Source organism: Trachurus japonicus, chromosome 21 (assembly GCF_045865225.1).
Source record: "Trachurus japonicus isolate A0001 chromosome 21, Traja_1.0".
In the NCBI taxonomy this organism is placed as follows: domain Eukaryota; kingdom Metazoa; phylum Chordata; class Actinopteri; order Carangiformes; family Carangidae; genus Trachurus; species Trachurus japonicus.
In genome coordinates this window covers 12776974-12804927 of record NC_140927.1, presented here as the reverse complement: position 1 = coordinate 12804927, position 27954 = coordinate 12776974, and the positions used below count along the sequence as shown (strand labels likewise).

General features: G+C 39.7%; 1 protein-coding gene across 1 annotated transcript in view; it reads left to right on the top strand.

The window, feature by feature from the left end:
• The window catches only part of LOC146964853 (ephrin type-A receptor 6-like), a 173454-nt gene that overhangs the window by 107167 nt on the left and 38333 nt on the right, over positions 1–27954 (top strand). The window lies entirely within an intron of this gene.

The window sequence follows — 27954 nt, the reverse complement described above, 5'->3', positions numbered from 1 at the left end:
CTGTATGTCAAGATACAGAATACAAATATAATTTTTAAATTGTTTGTCCAACTCATCCTTTGTAAGTTCGGCCCAGCACATCCAACATAAACTGCAATATCTCTTGAATAAACCATTAAATTACAGTACAATACAGGTATAAAACATTTTTACAAAATTTGATGGCATCTCATTAATAGATGGCAAAATTGATTGAATGTAAATGCTAGCAATAGACTGGGAAATTCTCCACATGTCATTGAATCCTTATTTATTTATTTATTTGGAGAGAATCTGACTTTTGTGTAATTCTGGAGTTGCGGGTGAACTAAGCTCTTGCGGCATGCAGTCCTGTCAGGTGTTAATAAATCAAGTGCTCCACACACCAAAACACACACACACACACACACACACACGCCAGAGCATTGACAGAAAATTGAAAATGAAAACCAGTGACAAAGTACTGACAGCATAACACTGTCACCAAAAAAAGACAGATAAAAAGAAAAAATCTGAAGATTGACATTGAAAAAGATCACATACTGTATATCAAAATTATTTTCAGTCAACAGTTAATTTTGATTTTCAATGCCAACATTTTCCTGTCACCATACTAGCCCCATACAGTACCTAGACCAATTAGGTCTGCATTAGGATGTCTGCACTGTGTATGTTGCCACCACATTCATGATGAGACGTTCTAAATGTTAATAAAATGCCAGGTTAATAGCACAGTAGCACCTTGAACTTTTCAAAACTGGAGCTAGCATACTTTTTATGAATAAAAACTCTGTACTAGCTCTGCGGCCTTTATTGCAGATGGCAGAGACTAGGGTTAACTCTGAAAAACGTTATACTTAGTGTTACAGTAGTACTTGTAGTTTTGTATACTGCTAGTGGAAATGATGGCAGGAGGCCAAGGAGAGGTTGTCTCTACCTACCTACTTGCTCTGAATAAGGTTTTTATGCTGAAAGGCCCACATTTCCTCTGGGACAAGACTTGGTGCGTAGAACGCTTATGCTTTTAATTTGCGATTTGCAAACACTGTGTTTTCTGTTTTCTCACTCCTCCTGCTCCCATCCTCCCTTGACTATTCTCTCACCTCTTTTTTCTATCGGTTGTTTGTCCTCCCCCTCCTCTCTCTCCTGTTTCCTGCTTCCAAACATGTTTGTTTTTTCTTTCTTTTTTCTTGCCTCCTCTCTTCTTTCTCTCCTTCCCTCCATCCTTCTGTTGCCGTGGGAGTCTGGGAGAAATACATTTACTCATACAGCCAAAACACATTTAATGCATTATTCTGTGTCACCGGGGACAACTCTAGCCTTTACAGGTAACTCAGTGTTACACGTAGCCTTTTTATTTCATTAGGATGCCCACTTTAGCACGTAGTCGTGGCAGGTCCCCTGGCAGTACACAAGACTCATTTCATCACTAATATACCGCGCTGCAGCTATTTAAAATGCTCAAGGGAAGAGGCAGATTCGTGGCCCTCCGCCAGTGATGAATGATGTGTTTAACCACTATCACCTTGATAGAAACCAGAGTTTAGTTTAGTGAGTCTGTGGACAGTATCATGCATGTGAAGAGTTATTGATCAGATCTAACAGCTAGCTCTATGCTGGCTTGTAGTGTGCCCATGCACTGATTATTCTGGTTTATATTTATTTATTTAAGTGAATCCTATGATTGGGGACTTCTCCTACCCTCTCAGTTTTTTGTAGTTTACAAGGTTAATTGCAGGTGCTATCAATAGACCAATTCTAACCTTAAACAATCATGACATACAAAATGTCTTAAATCTATGACATAGTGTGCCTTAATTTACTGTATGCTGTGTGAGTGGTGACTGACATTTTGCCCTCAGGGCTTGCTGTAGCTGGACCATTCTGTTGAAAACCACCGATAAGCAGTATGCTTGATTCAATGCACACTATTGCCTATACTTTACAACTTACACTACTGTGCTGACTAGCACCCTGAGAAGTCTCATAAGTTTTCTACATATTTACAAACTTGCATTTTACACACCGTACAATGTAATATTTTCTTTTCACACCTCAACTGGAAGCTCATTTTAAAGGATTTGTAGACTGATGCATATAAACCAGAAGGATGAGATTTCATGCACACAAAAAGCAAACATTCTTTAGTACCAATTACTTAAATAACTTGTCGATTTATTGTGACATTTTCTTTTAATGTAGAGCTTAGAATATAATTATTTGTGGATTAGGCCATTATATGTTGCAAGCCAGTTAAACTCCTTTTTTATTTTTGTTCATTTATTCATCTATTTATTTACTGTGAAATGCAACGTTCTGTAAGAAGCTTCTTGAACATTAAAGCATGAATCTCAAAGAGCTTTATCCTTTGAGATATACTGACTTTGAAAAAAGATATAAATGATACATAGTTTTTGTGAAATGAATGTACTGAAAAAAAATCATTTGGCCTCATCTTTAGTGCAGCTTCAATTTGTTTTCACAGATAATCTCCCAAATGTTATTTACAGAGTAACTGGAAAAGTTTTTAATGTTTTCTTTCATTTGAAACACAACATCAGATCCTTTTTTTTTTAAACGTATTCATCATTATTATTATTCATTCATAAGTTGCCAGTTGATTTTTATATGTCTCTTGGAAAAATGTTTCTAGTTAGAAGAGCACTTACATATACTTCTACATATACAGTACATACACTGACTTGCACACATACTTATTGGTAAATGGACCAGACCAGTAAATAAAACTTATTAAACTTGTACAGTATCTACACATATTCATACACTACTGCTGAACCACAGTTGGAGCAGCCTCTGTTTTCCACTACAGTGATACATACTCTTCTTGTCAATGTTTGCAGAAAAAAACACACCACGGAAAGAATCTATCACCTAAAGGACTTGATACTGTGAAACTCTTCCTCTGCCGTTGTGGCACTGAAGCACTTTAGCAGTAATTACTCTCCTCAACAAGCACAGCACTGTGAAACCCAGGGCTGCATTTGCGTTGCCCGTATATAGAGGCACCTTCACTATTTCATCTGAATCATGCTCTGCGATAAATTATGCATACTTTTGCATATGCCTCCCGAGACACATCCACCTAAACGTCTCTGTGATGAGCTGGTTTGGAAAGGTGCACTGAAAATGCAAAAAACCATTAGCATAGCGTCGCCATCAGCAGAAATTAGGCGGCCATCTTAAACTCTGTGTGGCTATGTGGGGAATATCAACAGTCTCCTGTAATAATGTGCAGTAGCCATAGATAAATTAGACTTAGTCATTAAAATGCAGATGACCCTTTTAGTGCATGCTTTGTGGCAGTGAGGTTAGTCCATGATTTGCCGTGTGTCAACACACACACTGTACAAATGCATCAGTGGCATAGAGAAACTATATAGACCTGTGATAATTTCCTGTCAGGCATAACCTTTTCAATATTTTGAATTCATACAGTGAAGCTCATCTGATGTATGCATCAATCTTCATGACGCATGCATACATACACACACACACACACACACACATACACATACAGCGAGACTGAGTGTGGAGAATTATAAAGCATGAGGATTAACAGCAGGGGAGAGTCTGGGCCTGGAGTAAATCCTCTCATATTTGGAGAAAGAGAATAAGAGTCAGGGGAAATTATGTGTGCATTTGCGGTTCTTGAAGTCAGCACCAGGAGCATGGCACCGCTGTGATCTGTCTGACTTACCAGCTTATGGTCAACATGAGGACAGAAAGGTTCACAGCCAACAGTTTGATCTATGCTGAATTATTTTTAGTCTGTGCTGTTGAAGAAGGAGAAGGAGGAACCTGACACACTTCCAGATGGTTTCAGTAGCCCATCTGGCCCCTTACCAATGACCATTGACTACAGCTGTATGTCTTACTGTATGTAATGTAGTTGCTCACATATGCTGCTGTTCAAAGGAGCCCAAGATTATTATTTTTTCACAAAGTAGGTGACTGGGTCAGGACAAGGAGGAAAAGAGGACAAGGCAGCTGGAGGACAAGTGACAGCTGAATATGGATGTGGGAGGTTAAGTGAACAGAGGAGAAGTGAAATGAGGGAGTAAGTCTGAGCGGTAAATAGAGAGGAAGAGGGACTCGGGGAGAGAAAAGAGAGACAGAGAAGTGTTATGGATGTGCAGAGCGGGAGAGCAGCGGGACAGAGACAGATGAAGTGACAGAGAAAAAAGAAGAGGGTGAAAATGAGAAGCAGAGTATGAAAAAGATGATTGAGCGAAGAGAGGACCTAAAGAGGAAAGAAACGGGTGGCAGGATGAAGAAGATGCTAAATTAGCTGACAAGAAATGTGGGCAAAGGATAAAGAGAGCAAAGAGAAGCCACCACAAAGGGACACATCTGTGCACTCCTAGGTTCAGCCAAAAACAATTTGCAATGTATGTCCTTTAACTAAATTTTTTATATTTTGTACTAAAATATGCTCATTACGAAAATATAAGCACATTAGCTGGAATCTGCCTATCGTTTTGCCAACTTCACACAAGCTCCTTCTGTAGATGCAGATTTCACAGGTGTTCACCTTCACCTATTTTACTTTTATTGGCTGCAAAGCGCACATACATTTCACTTTGGTACAGTTCAGGACAGCACCATTACCACCACAATATTGCCTCAAGATGTATGTCGGTGCAGTGCTCTGAGTTGCATCACATTTCAGTATACAGAGTTTTCCTCTTTTTCTGGCCACACATCATCTTAGTGAAATCCTAGTTGTCAAGGTTAATTATTGATTCATTCATTTCTTAAGTTTGCCTTTTTTTTAAGTTTGGTGGTCAAATTTATTTCACTGAGTTGAACCAACAATATTTTAGAAGTCTTATAGGAAGAGATAGAAAACCCTAAGTTTCTTCATACTGCATATACTGTAGTCCTTTGAGGTTGATAGAAAACTTGAGGGATGTTTTCTCAGTTTTTCAGACAGTACAAAACTTTCAAAAAATTTCAAGCTGTTCAAGTTTTAGTCTTGAACTCAAAAGTATTGACACAACTTCTTAAAAAGTTGAGGTGTTTGCTAGTTTCAGGCTCAAAGTATTTATTTGAAAAAATCCTGTGTGTGCATGTACACAGCATATGGACAGGAGGGATTTTAAAAGTAATACCTGTGTTTCATAATGCCAAGCGTAAAACAAGTAGTGAGAGGGGGTGGACAGGTGGATGACTGCAGAAAGGAGTGAAGCAGGAGGAGGAAGAGGAGGAGAAGGAGGAAATGGCCTAGAAACAGGAGAGTTGCTTTAATCACAGGAAGCAGCTGGGTAATTGTGTATGTCACTGAAAGCAATCAGACACAGATCAGCTCCTCAGTTGCAGCGACGCATCAGAACAGTCTTACAGCAACTTGAAAAGACTCTAATCAGACAGTCTTTTGTAGATGAAAAGCCAGCGGGTAAAACTAACAATCTCAGATCTGTGTGATGTGGAATAACGTGGGAGGAGCTGGCGAGAGGAGTGCTGCTCATTGACTTGGCATTGATTCCAAGTGTCCAGATCATTTGCATGTATTTTCATTCACCTGAAGGCGCATGCCGACATCGTGCATCAGCAATGATAATACGCCACATTCCACAAAATCGTAGTTGATGTGAGAGTGTGCTTGTCTGCATGTAAACACAGCCAACCGTACACGGTTTCAGGGTTAAAGCTGCTCCAGTGTTTTCCTGCCACTCATTAGCCTGGGTTTCTTCTCCTGGTCACAGTGCACAGTAAACAGTGCAAACCACACTGGGTTGCCAACGCAAACCGTAATCTGAGACAATCAGAATCTAAATTGATGATCCTAGATTGATGATACCAGACCCATGCATAGAGAGTTTTGGAGTCAGTGTGCAGAATTGGGTGTAGTCAGGAATTATTAATAAAAGATACTGATTCTATTGTAAACCTGATGGTGTGAGTCACAATGCTCAGGGATGTTGCAACAAACCTCATCTGCATTTTTAAGATGTAGATATTGTGTTTTTGGTAATGTTCTGTAGTGTTATATAAGATAGCAGCATCTTCCATTATAGTTTGTGTGTTGGTTGTCTGCAATTTCAAAGTCTTGAGAAATATTTAATGTTCTTTGCAAATGTAGGGTTAGTTGGAAACACTAATTTAATCTGTATCTGCAGTTGATGGATGGACAGATGGATGGGTGGATGGCACATGGAAAATAAAACCGAACGTGCTTAAGCTTTTCTTTTTGGGACACAACTCAGTGCCTAAAATTTAACAACATGATTACAAAGACATAAAACGCATGACACACAGGCAGGTTAAATTCACTTCACTAATTAGCTGTATAGATTTGTGATTCTGAATTTTCCAATGATATTCATTTATTCCATAAGGAAGACTACTGAGGGAACAGGGAGGATGATGATTTCCTGCACTACAAAACGTTTATTATTGTCTCCATTTATTACAATTTGTCATGTTTTTGCAGTGTGTTAAAATTTGAGATTTTTTTTTTTGCATGTACAATTACTCTGAGCCAAAGAGATTAACTTCTCACTGATATGAGTCAAGCTTGTCTTCCTCTTAAGGCTTATTACTGTTTTATTCTAATGTCTGTCAAAAGGGATTGAGCTGAATCTTATCTGTCTCTCTATTCAAATATCCCTATCCTTTTTTGTTCCTGTTTTTTCCTCTTCACTCTCTTTGACCAGTGTTGCTTTGACACATGCTTCATGTGGTCTGATAAGGGGGGTGCATGGTGTCCGACTGTCTGTAGCCCAGTCTCATGATTGTCTGATTCATGTTTTGTGCAGTAGTTACATGCAAAGGTTTTAACTCCTGGCAGAGAATCTTGGTTTTTAAATAAATAAATAGTACCTGTCAAACCTTCAGAGCATTGGGAAGAAAATTGTCCATGTCAGATTCATTATAGGAAAACCTCTGGCCCACCTTGATCTGTGATGGCCTGGTGCCATGCCCCCAGCCCACACCAATGTAATTATGCTGTAGTGGTTATGAATGAATGGTGTGCATTAAGGTCCTGGGCTCCTCAGCCACTGTACCCCTCCCAGGCAGCCGGCTCTCGGCATAGTGCCATGATCTAACTAACTATGACAAATTAGCCCCACACTTAATTACTAGCTTGGGAAAATCACAATGATGTTTATTAGGCGCGGCATCATAAAGTGGTGCGTCCGTGCCCCGAGACCAACGCGCCATGCTGGAGAAACACTAATAATAACAACAGCCATACAAATTGACTGAGTGGAATGACCGGGGGCCCCGAGGCAACATCCAGGGTGGGGTAAGGGGGAAGGTGACTTTCTGTGGATGAATCAATACTGTTTCCACTGTGCTGCTATGCTGAGCAACAGCTACAATTGTAGATCTGCCCGAGATGGTTGAAGTCCACTGTGTGCGCTTGTGTGTGTACTGTATGTGTGTGTGTGTGTCAGTACTGTAGATTTAGCTTTGATCCCTACTCCATTATGGGTTAATGGGAAAAACCAGGCACTGATTAAAAAATGCTGAATATATCACATTACACAAGAAGATCTTTTCTTCTTGACATGCCATAATATGAGCATGTGTATCTTGGGTGTCCTCTGTCTGATAAAGATTAAGTGTGTGCGTGCGTGCGTGTGTGTGTGTGTGTGAGTGACCACAGCTTGGCTGGTGGTGCTGGCCTTGTTGAGGGAGAGCGGTCGTAAATAGCGCCTCCACGTTTTCTGGCTTATTAACAGTTGATTTATCTGCCCCTCTGTAAGGAACGCTCGCCCTTGGCACCCAGGCCCAGAGATCGGCCCCGGGGGGCCCCTATTACTCTGCGTCACGTGTGCATGTGGAGCCGTGTCAAAGGGATATTTTGTGTCATCGTATCCTGGATGTCGTGTGTGTGCATGTGCCTTATGTTGCTGTATTCATCAATGCAACTGCTCAGTACCAGGGTCATCTTCATCATCACTCTGTCTCACACACAAACACGCTCGCACGCACACAGTCACACACACTCTTAATGCCTCCTGTGGAGGGAGATACAGGGGTAACAATAGGCTGGTGTAAATTTATATGACAGCTCTCTGCCTCTACAGTGATTTATCAGAGTATTTATCCTGGTGATGTGCCTTTATCTTTCTCTTTTCTCTTCTTTCTCTTTCCCCCCTCCATACTTTTACATTAAGGCCATGTGTGTGTTTGAATTGTGAGTGTTCATCATTACAAGCACTGACAACACATGCTATTATATTTTACCGTGTCAAGGCAGCCGTGTGACACTGATTTACTGCATTAAAGGTGAAGTTTAAAGGCCTTATCTCCTTTTATCCATAATGTTTAACTGTCTTCCCACTTGCATTTCTATTATCTGATCAGTAAAATGCCATTAGATCAAATGTGTTTTTTTAATCTCTTTCTGTCTGATCTTTTTGTTTCATGAGAGGAGTTACGCAATATTTTGCATATTTTGCACTGAATACTGCTTTTTCTTTTTGTCACCCAGTCATTATTGTAACATCAGCACAGATTACATTATAGATTGTAAGATTGGTAACGTCAGAAATGAATTATGATTCCTGATAAAGCTTTGCACACTGAAAATAAAGATGTCTAAGATCTTTATCCAGAGGAAAAAGTATTGAAATATTCATGTTGCACTTGGCAATTTTCTACAGGATTGTCATACTGACTGTAGTTATTACCCATGTTGTATGTTTCATGCATACAGTTCAATTATAGCAAAGAAATTATTACTTGGGGGTTTAATGTGAACCGTCCTGATTCCTTATAAAATTGAAAAATGTATTCCCCAGATCTACACAGTCAATGATTAGACTTTTTTGTCAGGTCTGAATATCATTTTCTTTCTTGATCATATTTTGATGCACACTTTGCGCTGTGTTACATCCCACCCTCTGTTTTGTTTATACAACAATCAAGTTTTTACAGCATGAAAGACCTTTGCAGTTGATCACCACAAATGTGGTATTTTCATGAAGTTTAATTTTTAATGTGAAGTGTTGCAGTGAATCCCATGTAACAGGAGGCTTTTGAATTTGGTTAACACCATCAATACATTACGTTTTCCACTAATTTGAGCTGTTTGGAAAGTGGGTTGAAGATGGATAATAACCTGTATCCTGGAGTTGAAAGCCACAGCTGCAATCATAGGATCCCAATTTGCTTGTTCTTTTCTTATTTTTCTGTGTATTATGTGAGATTACACCTCTTTACTCCTGCTGCACCTCAAAATGCAACATAAGTAGTTCATAAGTGGTTCGGTTCAGTTCAGTTCATCTGTTCTATCAACTAGCAGCTTCACATTTCCTACTCACTGTAATACTGGCTTATCCTTCCCTTCCCAACTCTGGTTGGTTAAATTCATTTGAATCCATTCAGATGAAATATTTGATACTATATTTGGAAGAATTACCATTCAGAAATAGGAACAACCAGCTCACCCATCACTCTGTCATTCCCAGTGTGTTAATTTGTTTGTCTTGTTACTTGCTTCTTTTGGGAAATGGTGGAGATGGAAATTGAATCTCTTTGCTTCATCCTTCATCCTTCATTCTTCATTCTTCATTCTGAACCTGTCTGCTCATGCTGGATAGTTGAGAGCTGTGCAATGATGAACACATGGTAATTACACTTTGCAGCATGTAGACTTGAAATGCTCATATCCATACCAGTACCTTCATGTTTTCTCATCTAAGCCATGTTCATTGTTTGTTTAAACTAGGTACGGTGGAAATCTAGTAGATCAGTTTGTATTTGTTAGTTTAACATTTTGAAATTTGAATGAAAATGTTTTGTTTGACAGACAGTTATATGATTCCCTGCCATAATATTTCTTTTCTTTATACTTCTTTTTTTCCCCTCTGTGGTCTTTTCCGGCCCTTTCCAACCCTCTCTGAGTGACCTCAACACCCAGGGGTGACTGATCCCATCACACACCTACCAACACTTTCCTCCACCCACGTCCTCACTGCCCTCATGTCTACTACACTCATTCTTTACTCTCGGACATCAGTGCTGAATACCAAGCAGATCAGAGCAGGCTTCAGCTGTTGCTGTATTACTGGAAATAATGAAGTGTTTGCTGTTGGTGCTTTGTTCTCATTTTCATCCTAACATGAAAGACACTGATTTTTTTTCTGACTGTAGTTGACTTTGTGCTTGTACAGTATTGGACTTTTCTTGTTTTTGAAGTGATGATTAAAAGAGTAATCGTTCAAAAGGGAGATGGACATGGGAAAACAATCTCAGCTCAAGGTCCATGCACAAATGTTTCCTAGAGGTTCAAGCCTATCATTGGATGGAGTTTCCTTCATCCACAGTGAAAAATTTTCAATGTTTTATTTTTTGGGCTTTTAATGCCTTTTAATTGATAGCAAAGTCGAGAGAGAGACAGGAAATGGGGAGGCAGAGAGGGGCAATGACATGCAGGAAAACTAAACGCCGCCCCGAGACGTTTTCAATGTTATAGAAGAATTCTAATATCTAATCTAAAATTGACTAATATTAATTTTTTTGGACCGTTGGTATTGCCCGTCAACTAATTTACCGGCTGGTTTTGTTTTCTTATTTCAATTAACGATAATGAACGCCTTACTTCTTTTTTTTTTCTTTTCTTTTTTCTTTGCTTGTGTGCGCCACCTGTTTACAGTAATGTGAGGTGGAGATTATGCTGCCGCGTCAGCCGGCTCCTCTTCCTGGCAGAAAACATTGGCCTACCAGTATGTTGATTTACATATACGCTACATAACCACGACGGCGATCATTGAGGGTGTGAAGTGTGCATCCTTCCACACCCAACTTTTGGACCGTTTTGAGTGCACCATCCGGGTACCTACAGTACACTGCATTCTGGCATACGTGTGAATTGAGACTCACTTACATACTCAAAATAATGGAAGTGTATGGAAGTATTTGAATTGACACACCACTGTTGGATTCTCAAGCTTGACGTCCTTAAACATCAACACTCTCGACTCAGACTGATGTAGGCCAACTATAAATATTATGTAGCTACTACTACATCCCTGCTTCCATTCCAGCTTTGGACATTATGTATATGCCACCCTCCTCTCCAAGATGTACATAGCCTATTTATTCATATATTCATCTATATACAGTACATATCATTCCTGTGACATGTACGTACAGCACATAAATATACGATACCTATGTGCATGTGTATACATCTCATTCTCTTGACATCTATGTGCAATACGTCCATAGAAAATGCTTCAGCACATGTACTGCATGTCTTGCAGCTGGGTTGAATTTTCATGACATTTTTTCTTCTTTGATTTACATGTCATTATTAGAACCACTGCATATATGACAGCCACTCCACTTCTACTGCACCAGCCCTGTTCTTAATAAGAAGGAGAATACTGTATGTAGAGCTGTAGTGTAAGATTTAAAACTGGGGAGAACACACAGGTCTCAGAAATTCTCTCATAGTGCACTATCCCACTAATCCTGACATGTGAAAGACATGACAATGCTACATCCAACTTGTCATGACTGTTGATGAATGTACTGAAGCTTGGATTTGGTCCAGGTTTGACGTCCTAATGTTGTGATTACGACTCTAATTCCATTGACATCACATTTCCGTGTAAAACTAAACTATTTAAAATCTTTGCTGCTTTGAAGGTGTTCACAGCCGTCCGTAGCTCCTTCCCTCGGTCTCTTTCTACCTACTGTATAACTGCTCTATTGCTTTTTGCATTTCAAGTCTGTAATGATAGCAGCAACCTTTGAAGTGGGACACAAACAGATGAAAGAGAAAGTAAGCACCGAGAGACTATGAAAAGAGGAAGGCAGTTTTAAGAGAAGGTGGCAAAAGTGGAGGCATGGATGGACGAGATTACACTTGATAGAATCTTTGTGCTGTCAGATAAAAGTCCAAATGTAGTGTATTTTAAAGGATAATGTAGTTCTTGGTGGAATATTTTACCACTCTTTCATCTAGCATGCTAACACTAATAGATGACACTTCTAGGTACAATATTCTCACTTGAGGGTTGTGAAATCATATTGTGCCTATACTGTATACCAACCCAATCATCCACATTATGTTTAATTGCATGTTTTTAACTTCTTCTTATTTTATTCTACAGTATGGATGTAAGGCAACATGAGCATTGTTATCTTAAGTAACTTTTTTTCCAGTGGATATATATTGCCTATATTTGCGCATAATGTAGAAAATGTTTGACAAAGTTTTTTCTTGTTGCATTCCCGTGCTGCGTCTCCACAGGAAGACTGAAATGTTGGTATAATTTCAATTTCTTCGTAGTTACTCTGTGGTGAGAAGCTTCTCTCTTAACAGAGTAGATGAGAAGGTCTCAGCGGGAAATATATTTTGTTTTACACTTTACAAAGCTGTGTGTGTGTGTGTGTGTGTGTGTGTGTGTGTGTGTGTGTGTGTGTGTGTGTGTGTGTGTGTGTGTGTGTGTGTGTGTGTGTGTGTGTGTGTGACAGAAACTTCTTACAGTGTGTGCATAATGCTGTTTGTACTCTTCTGACACCCCTGACTTTTAATAGAGTAAAGTCCTCAAGGAGAGCTAGGAGACAATCACACATGCACACAGAGAGAGAGGAAGGCTCAGGCTCACACTTTCTTCATCTCTCTTAAGATGCATTTTTAATCTTCACATAGAAACTGGCTTTGTCCACGAACCCATCAAATTGAGACAGCACCAAGCTCCTTTGGTTTAATCATGTTTTCTTACTTTTAATAAAGAACCGTGGTTTTTAAAATCCTGAGAGAAGGACAGTCAAAGACAGACAAGGAAGTCGAGAGATGAGAATGTAAAAGCCATGCCTGACCTTGACAACTGCACTACGGTACAACATTGTTAAAGGGATAGTTCAACATTTTGGCAAATTGGCCCATTGCCATAATCCCTATAGTCTTACAAGTAGGTTTGTTACCTTGGATTGTCGGTGCAAGCTTTTTACCTAGAAAACAACTCCGTCTCGTAATGCTCCGTTATTATCTCATAGCGTGGTGAATGTGCAGGTCACAACTTGTCCACCAGAGCGTTTTGGAGTTGTTGGATTGTGTATTTGATGAGTTTGATGAATGAGCCTCTGTGGTGTAGCTCTGAGCAGCTCGCGGCTCTGCTCCACTGTTCTAAAAATAGCTTCCACCGATAAATAAAGGTAACGAACCTACTCTACCCTAAAACAATAGATATTATGGCAATGGGCCAATTTGCCAAAATGTTGAACTATCCCTTTAACTACCTATTTCTCTAATTTGTCTTTTAAGTCTTTCCATTGTGTCATAACCAAATGATTTCATATCCCTGAAATCCATTCTGCTCTCTTTGCCAGTACTTTTATCCTATACTGAGATATGAAGAAATTCATAATATTTTTGTGACATAATCTACAGTAGTTGACAGATTTGTTATCACAAAGTCGGAACAACAAAGTGATAATTAATCACATCTCCAAGTGATTGTCACAAAGAGCAGCATGGCTGTTAACAGAATTTCTATCTGTCATTTCCAACTAAAAGTTTTGGTAGCAAGAAAGTTGATGATTTATGCATTATCATGATTGCTGGTGAAATTAAAACTGCAGCTGTGAAACTACAGGAGCTGCTGTTTATATAATTGTATGGCGTGTCCCAACTAAAAAAAAGGTTTTTTAACAGGTTGTGTATTACATCTTCTCACTGTGAACAAACACAAATGTGAGCCTTCTGGTTACTTGTTAACCTTTCACAAAAGCTTATGGAGGTAAACTCACAGTTTTGTCCGTGCCAGTTGAATAATGCTGTATCGGTAAAAAATTACCATGATTGAGTGCACCTGTCAGGGGAGACCGCTTTATGTGTTAGGCTAGTGGAGTGCTGCGCTTGCAATTGTGCAAATAGTACGGTACAAACAAACACATAAACACACACATGCAGACACAGGCATGCATAACAACGCACAACAGAACAATCCTGCACCTGAAAATTGAGTGATAATGCTGAGTAAGATGGACACACACTTTTCCACATGTGTGAACACACACACAAAGAAATAATGACTTTAGCTCCATCAAACTGGTATGGGCTGTAGACTAGTGGCCTAAATGCTTTGAGATTGCAACATCATTAGTGATTACCATTGGAAGTCCTGTGATATATAGCACCTATAAACAAACAATAGGGGGACATTTTCACACTGGAGCACAGAGCTAACAAAGGCTCCACGCAGAAATAGTTAAGATGCTTTTCACCAGTTGTTTTTATATGCTGTTATGGTGATATTATGCTGAATATTATTTATTTTGACATTTCACAATCAGCATATTATGGAAAGGACCTGTTTCAGTACCACACAGGTACTACCATACAACTAAAGCATAGTAACAGGATGGAAGACCTGCAGACAACACAGTAGAAGAGGTCAGAATGAACAGAACAGACTGACTGGAGACAGTGACAGTTCTTCTACAGACGCTACACCACAGGGCCAGCCCAACATGTATTATGTCAACAATAATAGACAGATGGAGATTTATACTTGGCTTTTGGTTGAATGCCACAGCAGACCACTACTAATACCGTATCTAAGTATAAACTATGTCAAAGTATATTATATCAAATATTTGATAATTACTTTCAAGAAGTTATCCAAGCCCCTTGTTACCCTCCACTGTATAGGAAATACGTTATGGAAGAGAGGAGTACTCACTTTCAAATGACTTCTTCGGACAACAGTACTTCCAATGTAAGGGCACCTGACCTTCAGAATAAAAGTGGACCATTTTTAATAAGCAACCCCATTACAGGTTTAACAGTAACATTGAGGGTAGCACTGTAATATTGTCCAGTCAGCAGTCAGATGTAATGGAGGCCAGTGCTGAAGGACTTTAGAACTAGTGGTACAGAGAGATTGGAGAAGGCTGAGAACAAAGAAGCCGGAAAGTATTAGAGCAGGAAGACAGCTTTTGTTCTGTCAGCATTGTACTACAGCATTTTAGATCTGAAATCAAACCCAGACTGAGGGTAGAGGTAGAAGTTGTGATTTTGTGGCTTTTATTTGGCTGTTCACATCCACAGCAACTGATCAGAGTGGAAACTATACAAATTTCAACATCATTCCTGTGGTTTAGTAAACATAAATAAGTATTTCCTAGCCCCTCAATTGATGATTTTCTGTACTTTACTTGTTTACCCTCAATCCTGGGTTCAAGTAAAGTAATTTGCTTTGTTGGACCGAAGTCAAATTGATAAACTTTTTGAGTCAAAACATCCCATCCCCTCAAATATTCTTAAATCTTTCAAGTGCTTGAGTACTGAACCAAGTGGTGTAAAACATGTCCCTGACAGTGGTTCATTATTGTGAGGACTAGATAAATTCTGGGGATGGAAATGGAAGAAGAAAAAGAAGAGTATGTGAGAAAAGCTAAAGTAGGTGCTAGGGATGAAAGGGAACAACACAGAAAGAACTAGTGGACAGAAACTCATCTAAACCTTTGTTTGTTTATCTTTAACGTGTCACAGAGAAGTCACATCTGTTAGTTGTTGTGTGTGTGTGTGTGTGTGTGTGTGTGTGTGTGTGTGTGTGTGTGTGTGTGTGTGTGTGAGATAGCACCACAGATGGATGACACACATAACTCACACATGCATACTTAGCTGCCACTGAGTCCCCACAGACTACACAGTCCTGTTACCAGAAGGTTTTTCCTGTCAAAGTGTCCTTGAGTAAGACAGTCATGCCCTGTCTGGTCACTCATCATAAGTCAGATAAGGGCCTCTGCAAGATGAATAAAATATTATCCGCAAGAGCAGATAGAGGAAAGATGTGACTGTTTTCAAGTAATTTTAACTCCTCTGGGACTTGGTATTTTTCCTCATCAGTGTCTTTACCCTTGATGTACATTATAACAAAACGGTCTGATCAGAAACCATTGCAACTTCAACGAGTTATGACATCACACACAGATACACACTGTGGATTATTTTGTTATACTCTGCCATTATCATTGGTCTGGTATTAAAAAAACAATGACTTCCATGATTGTTCATGTTTCAACTTCTCCAAAGACTCAAGTCTTCTCTCAATAACATCTGAAACCAATCCTCAGAAGTTGTACTCTAAATGAGCCTAAAGGAAGCAGCCAGCTGTCTTGTAATATCTTTTGGGTTTTTCTTTTTTCTTTTTTTTTTACCAATAGCCGAGGGACATGGATGTGTTGAGAGGGTTGATGGACAAAAAAAATTGACATTTGAGAAAAGAGAGGCAGAAGGAGTGAAAGGACAGAGTGAGGATGACAGTCCCTTGTGTGCTTAGAGCCCAGTGGGAGATGGAGGAGACTGAAGAGATGGTTTTGCCACTGCCTTTTTATTCTAATGTATTCTTTGTTATGAAGGGTGCTTGTGTTATGTTTGAAAACCAGCTACATCTTTTATATTATGAAGCTAAAATTTGACCAGGGCCGTGTTATTTAGCTCACTAACCAATGCATCAAGCTTGCAAGCTATGTTAGCATTTGAAAAATGTGCTTACAACTTAAGTGTTTTGCAGGTGGTGAACTAGTAACTGAGATAAGAGTTCATTTTGTTGACTGTGGCTTTGCAGGCTGGGTTAAGAGTTTTGAAAATGTGACTTCAGTTTTGACCAATGTTGGTCACATTTTCAAATAAGGAATAATAAGGAAAAATAATAATATCTTTTATTTAATTAAACTATTGTATCGCTCCAGGAAATGAGACTAACCTTAGCAGAGAGCTAGAATGAGTGTGCAGAAAAAAGCCCCCCTCCTGAAAACACACTCACCGATCCAAATATTTCCTCTTTCATGCATCCCATTATTGTTATGACTACATTTTATATATATATTTCCTCTGGAACAAGCCAATTTCCCCAAGGAAATCATTAAAGTTTCATCTTATACGAAGATGATTTGGGGGGAGGTGCGGATGCAGAGGTGAGGGAGGATTTGATACATGGGAAGTTGTCGGGTAAAGAGATACAGACAAAAACAATGAGTGTGAAAGAGAGAGGAAGACAGTGATTTGAATTCAGTGGTGCGTAGCAGCTACCAGCCCATGTTGTCATTGACAGGAAGTGAAGGGTACATACCTTCCTCAAGCCAGCTTATCCTGCTGACCTCACAGGGGACTGTGTGTGTATGTGTGTGTATGTGTATGTATATGTGTTACAGAAAGAGAGAGAGAGAGAGAGAGAGAGAGAGAGGGGGGGGGGAAGGGAAGGGAAGGGAAGAGGCTCGGGCCACAGTCTCCCCTCTTTCCCTCCAGGCCTGGAATGAATGATGCTCCCAGTGGCGTGGTTTCACCCCAGTGAACACACACACTGAGCTAAAGGCAAAGCTGTGGGATTAGATGTGTGCATCGTGTGTGTGTGTGTGTGTGTGTCTGTGCGTGCATGTGTGTGTCTTCTGGCTTCTGTTTACAGCTATGTACAGCACATGATGCCTTTCTTACCCTTTCCATTGTTTATTCAAAATGAAGAAAGAGTTTATATTTTTTTAGCACAGAGGTTATGATACTTAGGGTGCAGGTCACATGGTAAAGAGGAATGTAGTTTGGTTTCCCACACCACAGCGTTGCCTCCTGGAGATTATGCAGTATTAATCATAAACTCCTGTGAGCTGGAAGTGAATAGGGGTGAGCAACTTTGGGTGAGAATAAACATAATCTGGGACTGGAACACCAGCCGAGTGGAGAGGGGTGTACAGCCGAGGTGTTGATGAAGATCTGTAATCATTGGTGGAGCTCAGGGATCACCTGGAGAGAAAACCTCATAACGCAAATCACACAGGATTTCAAAGTTATGGTCATATATAGATTTGTTTGTCATTGTACTTAAAGGGATATTCCGGCGTAAATCTAAACCTACGCACCGTGACACCGAGTTAGACCCCCCCCTCTGCTGTCTGCTGACCGCTAGCTTCTCTAGTTGTAGCAACTTTAGCAAGTCTATTTTCTCCATGCGCAAACCGTGATCAAAAAGCCACTTGTAGCCACAAATAATGCTCAGAACAGCACCAAACTGCATCAACAGTACAAACAGTGTCCTATCCCATAACACGAGGCATCAAACATCTGTTTTGCCTTCTATTGAAAAGAGACGAAAACAACTCACCCACTCTCCTTCAGTTATACATAATATATGCAGCAACTTTCCGCATCCAGCATAGCGTCCGAGGCCGACTGGCAGCACAAACATTCAGTCTCAGCAGCCACTGGCCACTGTGATTAGTAATTAGTTGTTGTTTTTTAATCGATTGACAGTCCTACTATAAATACATTTGAGCCAATCATTCAATATGTTAGACCATTTCTATGCATCCTGAATCTAAATCTCTAGCAGTAAAAACCTCTTCTAAAACAATATATTCTTATTGCAACCTATGATTCAAAACTGTTTATATCATTTTGCTGTTTACATCACCTGATTTCCTCCTTCACTCCTGTCATAATTACTACAGTATCTAGAGGTCTACAATAAAAGTTAACTACAGTATGAATCAAAGTAAGCTGCTTACACAGACAACCTGAGGGTTTGTTTTCTACAGGAGGATGATGTCTCTGACATATACTTACTGTGCATGTAGCAGAAGCTACATCTCTGTCAAGCCTAATGCATGAGCCTGGAATACTATAGCTGCTATATAGATTATGTTAACAAACCCTATGAACAGTACATGAACAACAATCTGAGAGTGTTTAATAGCTACAGGAAATATTCAAACTAAACAAAGACTCAATACACTGTGTAATTCTGTCATAAAAATCATTAGCTGGCTCCTTGCCTGGCCTCATTGTTGGATTACTAAACAGCACAAGTTCAAATTTTCCTATGAATGTTTCTGCACTTGTACAGTGAAATTTGATAGGCACACGGAAGACACATGTTGAGAGTAGTACAAGTATCTATTGTGCTTCTACTGTACAACTTCACAGATATAGGACAAGGACACAGTACAGTAAATAGGACATACAGTAGGTTACAGGCTGATGCAACTCGCTGAACTATGCAGAAAACAAGACCCAAAGAATAAAGGCTTTTAGATCCTTAAATGCAGGATGTAAAACACAGGATATGAGATGTATAAATAAAGTAACAATACACACACACAGATGTGGGATGTGGATTTTTCCACATCCGCTCAAGTGCATTTATATACGAGTTATTGTATTTTTTCAAGAATAGCACCTGTGTGTATTGACTAATTACATTTTCTCTTCTCATATGGTTATCCGTGCCAGAAGGCAAATCGAACCACCGCTGTTACCTGCGAGTATTTGTGGATTGAGCTGCGATATTGTGCCTTGAAGATTAGCTTTTCTTCTCTGGATGTTTAAATATGAGAGATAAAGCTTAGTTTATTGAACTGGGAGTTTGGGCTGCCGTATGTGTAGCCTTACCACATTCACTTATATTTTACTTCATCCTGTCCCTTTGTGCCCTTGTGAGGTGTTGCAGGGCTAGGATGCGGTCTTGCATCATGTTCTAAAATATATTGATGCACATGTTATTGTACGTATACACACATATACACAACAAAGCTAAATGCTCGAAGTCACTGGCACACACACACACAATGAATAATATTTTATTTCAGATAGCAAACCATGAGTGAGTGAGTGAATGCTTTCCTTTGCTCTTTGTTGTTCAATCATTGCTATCCCAATACACATACACACACATTCATACAGAGAATGAAAGCAATGATATGGAGTCAAGACGTGTGATATAGATTCGACAAGTATGTGTGTGTGTGTGTGAGAGAGAGAGAGCAAACATGTGTGTGTGCATCAGTATGACAGCTTTCAGAGCAGCACTTCTTGGCCAGCTGATTTTCTCCCATCTGAGATCCTGAGTGAGGATTATAAAACCAATCAGCAGACGGTGATTGCTGCAGCCAGTCTGTGATTGGATCACAACCCAGCCACTGCCATGAGCTCGGCAACGAGAAAGAATGAGGGGAGAGAAGAACGAGACGCAGGGAAAGAAAGAGATGAGAAAAGAGATAAAGAGAGCCGTCAGAGGGAGGCCGCTGGTGGATGGAGAGAAATAGAGAATCAAGACAGTGAGAGAACATAAGATCTAGATCTTCTGCCTTTGCTCTCTTGCTAGTCATACTTACTAGCACCAGAAAACAACCGATTTACTGAAAGTGTTGGCTGTGTGGTTACCTAGTACCTACTGTACCATGAGGGCCACTTTCAATCTGCTTGCTCTCCTCCTGAGCAAGAAAAATGATCTATCAGACCTAAATAGTTCACTGTTCGTTCTGCTCCACATCCCACAATAATTGTGCGGGGTTACCACAGTGTATATCCTTGTTAACACCAGCATGTTAAATGGAAAAACCTCACCTCAAGTTAAATAAAATGGCACATAGAAAGGCCAAGTCTGACAGCTGTTCCAAGCCATACATAGAGTTCAAATAATGAAGTGGTGTATTGTTTTTCATTTATATAATTTACTTTCTGATTTCAGGGATGGTATCTTAGGTCAGTGGTTTTGGGTGTCTGTATCACACCTTAGTAACAACCCTCCTGTCATGTACTGGAGACCTCCAGATTACTTCCCTTCTATTATCAAATGTGCATTGGGATACATTAGGTACCACAGCACAGTGGTAAAGTACAGTAGTATCAGTATAGTGATAACCCCCAAACCCTTCCTTTTTGAAGAAAAGTTCCAGAGCTACTGTGAAAACTACTTGAACACACTACAAACATTTAAGTGAAATCAATTTAGATATGAGCATTATTTTTGCTTGACACAAATTGGGCTGCCAGTGCAGTAAGTGATTTTCACTTGATAAGATTAATAAACCCGGATGTCCATACCGTACCACAAGTCTTAAAACAGATGCTATTCTTGTTTCTATCTAGATAATAATAAAATGTCACTCAGACAGTACTTTTATGGAGCCTTGGCCAACCAGGTTTTAAACCTAAAGAGGGGTATCTTACAGCCAGTGCTGGGCGCTTGGCAGAGGTTCATAGAGGGACCAACCAAGTCACGGACTTTACTTTCACTTTTGGCGACTTACCAACTGTAGCTTTAAACAGCAATTACGCATTAGCTTGTCGGCGCGCCTGTGAGCATACTGGGCTTAAAATGAGGTGTGTTGTTTGCGCACTGCTATTTTAGGGCATTGGAAAGTTCGATGAGCAAAAAGCTGCTCTGAAGTCAGTGGCTTGTTAATGTAAAGCACTGAGCTACATCTCATGTATGAAAATTGCTCTATAGATAAAGTTTACTATTATTATTAATATGTTTCATCAGAGAAGGTAATTAGATCATTCCTGAGACCACAGGTTTATATTGTACCGACCTAGCCTTGAACTGCTTAAACTGAATTGAATTGAATTTGTAAGTTGCTATCAAACAATACAAACACAAACACAAGCATTTCCTTGAATTAAGAATTAATCAAACAGCCTTCCATTGCCAGCACTTGATAATCCAATCCATACTCAAAACAAGCCAGACTGGATTTTAAATCTAAATGTAAGATTATGTCACTTACTGAAAAATTGAGTTTTGCAGTGCAATTTTTATATGGGAAAAGATCTCTTTCCTCTACTGGAGCAGTATTAAAGTCTTCAGCAATGATATCATGGGATTACATTCTCTGCCACAGCAGGGAGTAGTAATGCTGATCCACAACATTACTGTACCTTAACATATAATTAATCAGTTCAGCCTGTGTGGTGTTGCCAAGGCTGTATTTTCACACAGGCCTATGAAGGGGAAGAAAAAGAGGAAATCGTTTGGAGTTTATATCACTAACATTATTCAGCAGATATGACCTTGCTGGTTTAAAACTTTAAAATCTTTTGGCAAACCAACACAATGATTGTATTGTAAGGAAGTGTGGATGTACTCTCACAGATTAACGACCAACTGCCGCTTTCCTGTTGAATCCAAACTTCCCGCGCTAATGATATCGTTAGGATTTTATCTATACGGTACCGACACCGATACTCCTTATCGGTACCGATACATTAATTTCGGCAGTGTCACAAATACGCAACAGTTAAGTAGACTGATAACAGTATCATTTGTCCAGAATCTTAACTGTACCTTGTACCCAATTAGGAACCGGGACCAAAAAATACCGGTCCTCGCTACATCTGTAATTATGAATAACATTTTAACATTTTTAATTATGTAGTCACATACAAGTGCTAAGAGGTACCACTTCTCAATGTATACAGTAAGGTCTGGAAATGAATTGAGTATTCATGTATGGTGCTTTTTATTAAGTAGAAGTAAAGCATTATGTGTCAATATGTTCTGAAATTGAAACATCCTTTTATTCTTAAAAGAAAAAAACAAAGGTTTATGAACTTGTAACCTGGAGATGATTAAATGATCTAAATAAATAAAAGTTGTGTTGCTTTACCAGACCAAAGCAGTGACTTTCTCCAAGGTCCAAAGGCAACAGGAATCTGGAATAATATCTGCAGGGTAACAGGCTATAAGCATTGAGTCTGCCGTCTAACTGCCACATGAACTAATCTTGTGAGCCCTGAAGGTTTCAAGTGTTGTTGCATTCTCACACATATGGGCTGCAGCTGGGAATGTACAGAAATTGACAAGGAAGAGCAGGGTCCAGCCATGTGTATAGGTTAGTGTCACATACACACACTTTGCCACTGTCAGTTTAGTGGCAAATGGAAGTTGATGGGTGACCCAATGGTCAAGTGGCTTGGGCGCATGCCACATGAGTGTAAAACGTCCTGAGCAGCAGGTCCCCAGTTTGACTTTCAGCCGGCCACAATGTTTAGTGCATGTCACTCCCCTACACTCTCCCCATGTTTCCTTTCTGGCTCCACAGTAACATGAAATATGAGAGAGTGTGAGCTTTTGTCAGTGTCATTTCTAGAGTGGCATACAGCTATTTTACTTGAGGCAGTATGTGCCTGTGTAAACTTGGTTCACATTGAAAAAAAAAAAAAACTTAATGAAATAAAATGCTGGGCCAGCACAAAAGCTGACAGACTAATCTGAACAATGGCCATATACAGTAATCAGCTCATTACATAATTCATTAAAAAGTAAAGAATTACAGGCCCTGCTGCAAATAGCTACTGCAAAGTTTGTGTAGACTTGATAACAGTGTGCATCTGTGATGTCAGCAGGTGTTTGCTTCCTGTGTTTGTTGGCAGGTTTGTTCATCTGGCTTCCCATGGGGCTTCATGTGACCTGGGGCATCTGTTGCCCCCTGCCCATTTTCTGCCCTTCAGTGCCCGTTTTTAACTATGCCCATGACCTGCTGCTACCACACACACTCACTCACATCCATACACAAACACAAACATACAGAATAAAATAGTTTTGAGTGAAATACCAACAACGACAATACTGTAGGTGTGGATTACAAATAAGAGTCCCTTAGTAGCAGATTTCAGGTTCACCATAAAATGTAAATCTATCAACTTTCTGCATTTAGGTGCAAAAGGTGAAGAGAGATGGTGATTTAATATTAAGGCTTTTGTGGATCAGATTGAGCTGCATTTGTGTATTTTGTGGAGATGAATGAAAGAGGTGACGGGGGCAAGAGGAAGTGAAGAGGAGGTGAGAAGGGGCATTAAAGCACAGCTGGGCCCAGTGGGGAGATCTGTACCTATGTTGGCCTTGTATCTGTTTATTTGTATTCATGTTGCAGCATCCAAATACTTACCTGATTAATATGGGTAACATCAGATCATGGGCTTGTGACAAAGTCATATAGTCAAGACAAACTTTAGGGACACGCATAAAAGATTAATGTGAGTTATTTGCTATATCAGTATAAACTTCCCTGCAATTGATGTGATTTGATTGAATCTTAAAATTGTTTCAGATAACATTGCAGGTCCTGACAACAGTATAATGGAAAAAAGGAGCCATTTATTAAAAGACAGAGCACACATTTGTTTGAGAAGTTTGTCGTCTACAGGGAATCATCACCATTTGTTAAGAGTAAACACCCTCATAACATATTATAACGTCAGCCATGTTTGCCATTTTAGTATTTAGGACTGAACAAAGAGTGCAATTGAAGTTATTAGTCTTAGTTTTGCATGTAGTTAACCAAAGTACTGAAAACATGTTGGAGTTTATGTTTTTATTCATGGTCTTTAGTAAATTACATGATAATCTATTCAGCTGCAGCCTAGGCATATTATTAAGAATAAATTAAAGTCAAGGAGGAGTCAGGACATCATCCCATCCTTTAACTGTCATCCTCCTGAAATCTTGAATGATAAATAGCTGCATTTAGGTAGGGCATTATCCAAAGCTCCTCATCTGTACAGCAGGAGCTGGAGATCCATTTGCCAGGTCTGTGATTGGTCAGGCGCTCTTGTTCAACTGTCCAAATGTCCAAACAAATTTCATGGCAACCCCAGCCAGTAGTTAAGTTTTTGCAGTTAGACCCAAAGTGATAGAGGGACTCATGCTGCATCACAAACTCAGTTAAAAAACTATAAATATCCTATGTAATTTATGAAGGGAAAAATTACACCAATGTAGCCAACTGCAAAAGATAAAGTATTCTGTTACTTTGATGACACACACCTGTGATGCTGTGACAACAGTTACTAACCTCTCAGTAGGTGCATAAATTCAGTGGCTACTCAGTATAAGTAACAATTCAGAAGTTAAATTAATTTAACATGTCATAGAATTGCTATGGAGATAAAAATCTGCTTTATACAGCACTCAGCATCTGGATATTTGAAGGAGCTTCATGCATTTCTGCTTTGGGTTTTGTAAGCCGCCACTGAGCTGTCCACATGTACAGTGTTATGTGTGGCCATATATATCCTCAGCCAGCTCCTTTGAACCCCCCAGACATACAGTAAGTCACCTATTCACCAGTCAGCGGTAAGAATAGCTATTCCCCAGGGTCGCTACTCAGCAGTGTTCAGAGCAGGTGGGGAGTTTGAAGGAAAAGAGATTAGCTATTTCTACTCCACAAAATGATTTATGCCCAGACTTTTATCAGGAAGCTTCTCCCCCCCTGCAAAGATCATTTCCCCTGACTTCACTTCACAACGGGAACTATTTTAAGCATTGACTCATTAATACAGAGTGATTGGATTCATTGTTCTGCAATCCTGATGGATGTTCTCTGAAGTTTTTTCTCTCTCAACTCCCACCTCAATCCCCTCTTCAATCTTTGGGGTGAATTTCCTCCCAAGAATGCCACCCCATTGTCTTGTGAAAGTTAGATAAATCAGTTGCTGCTGCCTTTTGTCGCTTCAGTTCATTTAAATGAAATTGCATTAGCCTCCCTCCATCAAACCATTCATAATGACAGCAGTTCCGACTTAAATCTCCCTAGACCTTTTTACATTTTAACAACCATTGAAGACACTCAGCTTAAGGTGTTGCAGTTTGTACTCCATTTTCCACAGTGTGTTCAAATATTTTCCGAGTGAGACATCAAATACATTGACAAGCTGTCTTTTATCAGGACTACTCCGCGTCTTCTTCTCTCACTCATTTGTTTGTGCGTTCAGTTTATTTTTCAAGTATTAGGGTTACCAGTTAACATGACTTTTATTCCACTAGATTTAAATGGCAATTATTGTCCTTAGGACTTCCACATTTCTATGAAGTTCCATGTAGAGTCATTAAGTTAATATAATAAATGTGGAATAATAAAACATTGTGTTGATCTAAAAATGTCAATTTTGATTACTATCAATTACTATTAAGTACTCCATTACCTAAACTGAAATAATAATTTTGGCTTAACAACTTTGAACTTAAATTGGAGTAATGTTTTGATTAGGTGGATCATTAAAAAACATGCTGCTCTGTAGGAGAGGAAATATTTAGAGACGTGTTGATATCTCCCCAATACTTATTCTGTCCTTCCAGAGTTAAAATGAGGTTTTGTCAGTGTAAAGTAATTATTTATTCAATCTGACTCCATTTAATTAAATAACTTTACCATTAAATATCAGTGAGAATTAGAAGTTAACCAATAATTAAGAATATAAGCCTTTTAAGAACTGAATTCTGCTGTTAAGGAATCTGATATCATATATATATATATCATATATCTTAGTTCAGGGATGGCAGATGTAGGTGAGAAGTCACTCAGTGACCTTCTGAACATGGAGGAATAGCCCTGACGGCGACACCGACACAGCAGAACGATCCTGCATAGGAGCTGTCCAACCAAAGGTCTCTTGAAGTGTTAAACAAAGAGCACTATGGAAAAATACATAAGTTATCTTGACGTGAACCGTTGCGGTAAAAAAAAAAAAAGGATCGTTGATTCGGTGGAAACCCGGCTTCACAGGCGGGGGCGGGCGGGGTAGCCTATACAGCCCAGAGTAGTGGTGCAACAGATCACAGCTGATCCATGATCAGCACACAAGTGGTCCGCGGATCGATCAATTAAAAAAAAAAGTTGTGCGTGTAGTGTGGGGACACATACGCGCACCGTGGCAGCCAAATGAACGGGCAATTAAAAAAACTCTGCTCGTATATTTGAAGCTGCAGCTTTACCTTGTGCACAACAACAACTGCATTTTGTTTTATCAACATGTGTACTACTCTGAACGTCGCGACGCACTACGTTAATTTGCCTCGTTAAAAACGTTCGAACGTCAGTTTCCACCTTCGAATGTTCTCATTTTGACTAACATTCGAATTGTATTCGAATAGCGAAGTTCGTTCTGACAGCCCTACAATTCATACAAAGTGGTTCCCTCCATTCTGGGGGAAACCTCCATTGTTTCAGAGATAACATTTCAGGGTGTGGGTCCAACTGTCTTACAGCTCTCTCTGTTCAAAGAAAGCTTCATCATGACCCTTTCATACAGCAGCTGTATCAATAGTATGAGCTATCTTTAACCGAGGATGGTTGACTTTGACAGCAGGGTTGTGTATAGATGGTTCTGCTTGAAATGGGCTCTATAGGAAAGAGCGTAATGCCACTCTGCCTGCTGTGTGTTCTGCTGCAGTAAGTCTGCTCTGGGGGCTATAGGAGGGTTGACTGCTATTTATACTGTACCTCCACTGCAGAGGCACTCCACTCTTCTCCCTATGCACTCTTATTCAGAGAGGAGAGGACTGGAGAGGAGACAAGAGGAGATTTTGAAAAAAGTTTATATTCTGTTCTGATATGCACTCTTGAATTTGCAATAGACACTTTCCCCTCTAGCGTTTCCAAGAGGTATTAATATTGCTGCTGCTGTTACAAAGAAGAATTTAGTCATTTCATCACTGATCATTACATAAAGGTCACTGCCAGGAAATGTTCTTTTCCTTTTTCTAAACATTTGTTTTGCCCAAAGCAAGAAACATGTCAGCACTGAAAACACTTGGTTGTACCAGGACGAACCCTGATGTGCTGCTTCACCAGTGCATTTTAGGAACAACTCATTCAACCCATTGCCATTGAACGGCCCAGTAGAACAAAACTGAATTTTAAATTCAAGAAGTCATGAAGAGTATGTGTGTGTCCATGTGTCTGTGTGTTTTATCAACCACGCTGAACTGGCTAGTATGACGCCTCTTCTTTTGTGAGAATAAGAAGAGAGAATATTATGCACATCGACATCTGTGTCGGCCCATATCTGTGTCACTTTCCAATACTGAATGCTTGGTTTCAACCATAATGAAGCTTTTAAGTAGAAGCATGAGAAGTGGACAGGGTGTTAAAGACAGGGACCGGCAGGGAAATCAGCTGTCAGCAGCCAGATACTTCCGTTCTTCTCATTAATTACTTTTGGGGAAAGAGAGGTGGAGGCCAAATGAGTATTGATTGTGGTGGGCCAGTATAGGGCTGGTTTCACTGGCCTTTCCCACACGTCATTGCCTCTCCACATCCCCATTAAGTGGGAACAAGAGGGATCAGTGGCAAGCTGGGACCCTATTAAAGACAGGACCTTAGAGTGTCAGACAGGCTAGCTAACGCACAAACCTTCTCCACGTGACAGTGGACAACACTTCTTCTTTTCACTTTGTATCTGTCTGTCTGTCTTTCTTTAAATCCCTC